The sequence below is a fragment of the Triticum urartu genome, chromosome 7 (genome assembly GCF_003073215.2).
Source record: "Triticum urartu cultivar G1812 chromosome 7, Tu2.1, whole genome shotgun sequence".
Lineage (NCBI taxonomy): Eukaryota > Viridiplantae > Streptophyta > Magnoliopsida > Poales > Poaceae > Triticum > Triticum urartu.
Window position 1 is genome coordinate 60,774,404 of NC_053028.1, and position 6,477 is coordinate 60,780,880.

The window sequence follows — 6,477 nt, forward strand, 5'->3', positions numbered from 1 at the left end:
ACAAAGTCTGCTAGGCAGTTGGCCGGAGCAACATATGAAGTTGCATATCTCATAGGCAGGGATAGTTGGATGATGAAAATTTCACATTCACGAGGGGTAGTGAAAAGTCATATAATCATGAGGGTAGTGAAAAGTTGCATATAAACAGGGTGTGAAATTAAGTTGCATATTGTACTAGAGGGGTGGTTTGGACCGGGTGCTAGTAGGGAAATTACACATCCACGGGGTATGAAGGAAAGTTGCACGTCACTCGTAAAATAGTTGGTTGTGGCAGTATCTGAAGTTGCACATCCACAGCTAGACAGTTGGCCGATGCAGCAAACAATGAAACACAACCACGGAAAGGTGGAAAGTTGCACATCAACTATTAGGCAGTTGACGTGCACAACACATGAATTTGCACATCTCACTAGAGAAGGAGGTAGTTTGGGGGTGGAGGCGCCCACTAGTGAAAACTACACATATACGGGTAGGAGAAAAGTTGCACATCCACTATCATGTAGTTGCACATCGACTGCTAGGCAATTGCATAAAACGGAGACTAAATTGCACAATTTTTTTAACGAAACATACCCATACAGAATCTAATTTCGAAGCACGTTGCAAGAGTTTTAACGGTGAAATAAGATCTTGATTTCAACATGACGTTTGGAAGTTATGGGTACTGAATAAATTTTGAGGTACCGGGCATTCAATACAAGCGCATGTTATGTAGCCAACTTAGTATCACCGTGTGTGCAACTTAGTATCACCATGTTATGTAGCCAACTCCGCAGCCGGGCGTGAGCACCTCCCATGACAATTCATGTGCGACTATGCGGACGAGATCGTGCAACTCTGTGGCCATGCATATATGACTGTGCTGATAAAAGTGTGCAACTCCGCAGCCATGCGTGAGCACCTTCCACGATAACTCATGTGCGACTATCTGGATGAGATTGTGTAACTCTATGGCCATGCATGTGCGACTGCACCGACAAAAGCATGCAAGTTCGCGGCGGGGCATGAGAACCTTCAAAAACAATTCATATGCGATTATGCGGACCAAATTATGCAACTTTGTGGTCATGTATGTGACACTAGGACTACTATGTGTACAACTGTAACTACTATGGATGCCAACAAAAAAAATAGTAAATAATAGATCAACTTACACGTAGATCCCCAATTCTCTGAGCAACCTAACACGTTTTAGAGTGAATCGACGACTCAATCTGCAGCCGATCTCACCATGAAAACATCCAGACCCTGGTATCATACCAACAACGAGGAAACGACATCAGGAACAACACCCCATCATCCACATGAAAGTCCAAACAACTGATAAAATAGCAAATACTCCCTCCGTCCGGGTTTATTAGGCCTCTTAGCATCACAAGCATGTCCACTTTTATAAGGCCCCGCGTTGGAAAGGTGCATGCATGCAACCATTTCATTGGTTACATTGAAAGCTATTGTTGTTGGTGCCATGGCTGAAAAATTAATACACTTCATGTGTGTTTTTTCATTGGCTGCATGCATGTGAGAGAGTGTATTGAGAGTGGAGTGGAAGAATTAATGTGAGCAAATTACTACTCCCTCCGTTCCTAAATACTTGTCTTTCTAGACATTTCAAATGACTACTACATACGGATGTATGTAGACATATTTGAATGTAGATTCACTCATTTTGCTCCGTATGTAGTCACTTGTTAAAATGCCTAGAAAGATAAGTATTTAGGAACGGGGGGAGTATGTGTTTTGGTCTAAAAGAAGTTGTCTTTAGGCCTAATAAACCCGGACGGAGGGAGTACAAATAAAGAGAGACAGAGTAGTACTAGCAAGTCCAAACTAAACGGGGGTAAGATATGAGATTCCTGCACAAATTTCCAACTTTTTTTCATGTGATCAAAGCGTGCAACAACGACAACACTTCATGTTACTACTGGAGATGGTGCCGGACCACGGTAATGAAATCCTTGGCTAAGGTTGTTTTGTGAAACTGTGAATTCAACCAGAGTCACTTAAGTACAGTCGAGGAAGCCAAAGGCTGGGGAGATGGAGTCGGCAGCGAATGATTCCTGCGGGATCGGGCCTGGAAATCAGCGAGGGAGCCGCCGCGGGTAGGAGAAGAGGAAGGGAGCCGGCGTGGGGGACGGTGACGCACTCCGGTGGCCGGTCAGCGGCGGTCGCCGGAGGCAATGGAACTGGTGGCCGCGCGCATCCGCATCTCTCGTGCGTACGTGGCGGTGGGGATCGGGCAATGGGGGAGAGGATGGCTGCGGGGAAATGTCGTAGTGGCCAGGGTGGGCGTGTCGCCCGACCAGGTGGCTCCTGGATCAGATCCAACGGCGCACGAGCGGCCGCTCGCGAGGACAGAATAGCGCGCATGCACCAAGAAGAATTTGGGCATTTTAAATTGTGCATTTAGGATTAGATGGTAAAACATGGGGATGCCCCAGTGTCGTAACAGGCTTATTGGGGCGGGCACCCCTCTCGCATAATTAAGCGAGCCTGTAGCACTCCACATTTCCCTTTTGCTGCTTGAAGGATCGTGCTTTTACCAGGACGTACCCCTTCCCATCTTAAAGACCTCGCATCCATGCGCTCGCTCCCTCCAGCCGAGGTGGGACTAATTTGTCATTGAACCGAGCTTTTTTACGAGGCCGATGCTAAACCTGCCACGGACAAACAGGCCTATACAAGTGGCCTCGTCATCCTAAATCACACATTGGCCCGTCGCGATTAGGCTTGCTTTGCGGGAGTAACAGTGTTTAATGATCTGGTTAAACATATCAGACATAGGGGATGTAGCTCAAATGGTAGAGCGCCCGCTTTGCATGCGGGAGGCACGGGGTTCGATCCCCCGCATCTCCAACATAAATTGGTTTTTATCAACGCATCTCCATGTCGCCATCAAGTCTAGTTTATCCTAGTTATTGTTGGCATCATTGTTTGTCTCGTTCTCTCCTTCTTTGAGGGTGATGTTCTCACCATTAGATATCAACGCATCTCCATTCTTAAGTCTTTTCTATCAACACATCTCCATTCCTAAGTCTTTTTTTAATGTATTTTCAGGCCATCGCCAAGTATGCTTCTTCATATCGCCGTTATATTATTTTGCTATATATTTCATCATGTCACCATTAGATTTTTCCTTATCTATTTTGTCATGTATTATGCCATCATTAGGTTTATTTTCCCCATCTATTATGTCCTTTATTTTCATGCCACCGTTAAGTCTCCTTTTTTTCCTCGGTGCAAATAAAGTCTTATTTTTCCTAGTTGTCATCATCGATTTTCTCGTGCTCTTCCTCTTTGAGAGCTGATATTTCCATGGTTGATGGCTCCAACAATTTTCCTTGGGAGGTCCCAATGGCAAGCGTGATTCTATCTCTTACTAGTAGAACGCCCGTGCGTTGCTATGGGCTATAATGCATACAAATAAAATAAATAAGTGATTAAGATCATCTTCAAGGTGGAAGCTCATTTCTTCATCATACGTTTGGGTGTTTGAAATTTGAACATAGAACCGGCGCATCACCGAATGTGACGTATACCCAAGAAAAAAAAACTAAAACAATGATCTGGGTTAACTAAAATGTTCTCCTTCCATAAATTTACTTCGTTCCATTTTTATTTTTAAAATCAACCCCTCCTTTATTAATTGGCTACAATTGTAGCATCAGAGACAATAAGAGGAATAATAGCCATCGGGGCTGGCTACTTTATTGTTCCCTCTATATCAATGTTCAAAAACAATATTACTGAAATCTAAAGACATGAAATAACAAGCATCGAAGATCGCGCTGGCCACCGAAGATGAGTATTCCTCTTTGAGTGCTGAAATCACCACCACGCTATCTGAATTTACTTCAATTTTGCTGCACCCAGCTGTGCGGGAGAGGTTTAGGCCAAACCTAACTGCAATTGCTTCTGCTATGAAAGCATCATAGCAGATTTCAAGTTTTTCATTTGCTGCAGCTATAAACTTACCGTTGTGGTCTCTGATGACAACACCTATAGAGCCTTCAATTTACTTCGTTCCATTATGCCATGCACATTGCTACGATTACTTGCGATATACAAATTTAAATGTAGCATATGCTTGGTCTGGAACGGTAATCATGGTTACTCGCTTGAACCACGTCCCTCCATGGGCACCTCACACACTGCTTATCCCCACAAGCCATGGCCATATGACAACAAATCATATTGTCGGTCCAAGCAGAAACCCCATGGCGGCATGCCCCCGCAAGTAGCACATTTCAGAGAGCTCTTCCATGTCTATGGAGATGAGGGAGAATCTGGATATGTACCTCCATTGCCGGTGTCTCTCTTCCCTCCCTATGTCACCGTTCATTACCTAGGTTAGCAAGCGCCTAGATTAGACGATGGTGAGTCACATCTTAGTCATGCCTACTTCCTTAGAGCTTTCGTCTCCACCTTGTTTCTGGTCGTTCGCTTATATAACCCCCTAGCTTGAAGGAAGTCTTCGGGCATTTGAATGTTCCTGCTCATTTTGAGCAGTATTTTGGTCATCAAGTCCATGAATATAACTTAATTTTATTTTTTAAAGCTTAGCACTCAATTTAGATACTCCGAATAGTACATATTTTTCCTAAGTAGACTAATTCAGGTATAAACTTCTTTTAGGGGAGCACAAACTTAATCTGAGCACATCACTTAATAGCAAAATGGTTTACTTTTTGTTTCAAGCAGAAGAAAAATACTGTGTGCAAGTTAATGTGATCAAAGCATTGGTATTGGTCACCACTATAGTACACCTAACAGGATACAACCAAGAAATCAAATACACTCGTTTAGCCAATTGCTTATACACAAGAATCTCTAGTGGGTCACTTGTTTGTATCACTTGATGTCAACTAATCTCTTTTAAGTGCAAGTCTCTCCACAAAAATAGAGATTTTAGCAGACAATCTTTTAAAAGGAATAGAATATCATATGCAAAGGCATGTCATGTGAGGGGACAAAGAAACTTATGGAGCATGTTGCTTGAGCATCTTTCATAGAGGGGAGTTCCCTCAAAAGAATTGAACCTGCTGTTGTGAAGTCCTAATGTTCATACTCATACAAGAAACAATCATAATGGTTGTGTGCTAGAAGATACAGAGTATAGTTATAGAAGATCAGTCCTTAAAATGCATATTCAAACCACAGGTTTCACAAAAAGAGAACTCTATAGGAGCCCAGGAGCTTGAGAAATAAAAGAGGCATTCATCGTAACAAAACACACTTATTTAAATGATTCGAGCTGTATTCTGGGTCTGATTGCGTGCTGCTGCTCCTGTTTAAATGGTTCGAGCAAGTATAACGTCTCTAGGTGCTCGCCAACCATGGCCAAGCCATCACAAGCAATGCCGCTCCAACTACCAAGGCAATAGGACCAGACCTTCAAAATGCACAACTCATCAGCACTTTATCTCACCAAGTCACCATGGATAAAGCCTCTGACTCAATGATGCCGCTCCAACTATCAATGCAATAGGACCAGACCTACAAAACACACAACACTCATCAGCAATTTAACTCACCATGGATAAAGCCTCTGACTGAATTATATATAAACTGAAATCACATAATGATAACAATAGTTAGCATAACCTTGAGTGCCATTGATCGCATTCAGAACATGCAAAAGCCTCATTCAGTGAAAAATCTAAACAACAAAAAAACAACAGCATGACCTGCTTAATAACCTAAAAGATACTATATCATTTTTGTCCATCACGGGCCTTGAACTTTTGTATTCCTTAGTTGATCTACTCATCGATTTGTGTTTGCTGAGGTATGTATAATTATTTGAAAGATCATCCATGCATGATGTATGAGTTGGCCACGACGCAAAGAATAGTTATATCAGAGTTAAGAAAGACGAATGAATAAATCAAGCTTGGGCTACGCCACTCAAAACATAGTTTGTGTCATATTCAATTAGGATGACATTAACTACCCAGAGTCTCTCATCTAGTATCGGGATGGATAGCAGTTAATGCAGATATTAACCCCGATCTTGGATGGTAAATTATATTTTGGACTCCTTTCAACTATGAAACCAAGGAAAAAACCACGGTTAATAAAATGTAGAAGATTAAATAACTAATACAGTTGTGTTAAAATATGATACGGGAGTAATTGTTGGGTTGCAACCTGAAACATTCCATCAGCGATAAACCCTGCACCCAGTAAAATTTGAAACATCGCTCAAGGAAGGAGATAATTGGTACACTTGCTTAGAAATTGAACAGATGAAGAAAATTTGATCACTTAAACAATAAATGAAGTATGGTAGCTATTATTTCTGATACTGGGAAGCTACAAAATAGAACATTACATCAGGAAAGAATATGAGTCATTTTGATCTAAGTGTGTTAAATTAATCGGTCAGCAATCTGGTGTAACCAATAATTCTAAAATGTCATTTAGAAACATGTCTCTACTGAATCAACATCGTAGCATCTCAAAAGATTACTCAAT

The 6,477-nt window shown here is 42.0% G+C and overlaps 2 non-coding genes across 2 annotated transcripts; one reads left to right on the forward strand and one right to left on the reverse strand.

The window, feature by feature from the left end:
* Positions 1-2,408: 2,408 nt before the first annotated feature.
* LOC125526112 lies at positions 2,409-2,514 on the reverse strand. The gene has a single exon (XR_007291573.1). It is a non-coding gene; the product is annotated as a small nucleolar RNA Z279/snoR105/snoR108 (small nucleolar RNA).
* A 269-nt stretch (positions 2,515-2,783) lies between these two features.
* On the forward strand, positions 2,784-2,856 carry TRNAA-UGC. The gene has a single exon. It is a non-coding gene; the product is annotated as a tRNA-Ala (tRNA).
* Positions 2,857-6,477: the final 3,621 nt, after the last annotated feature.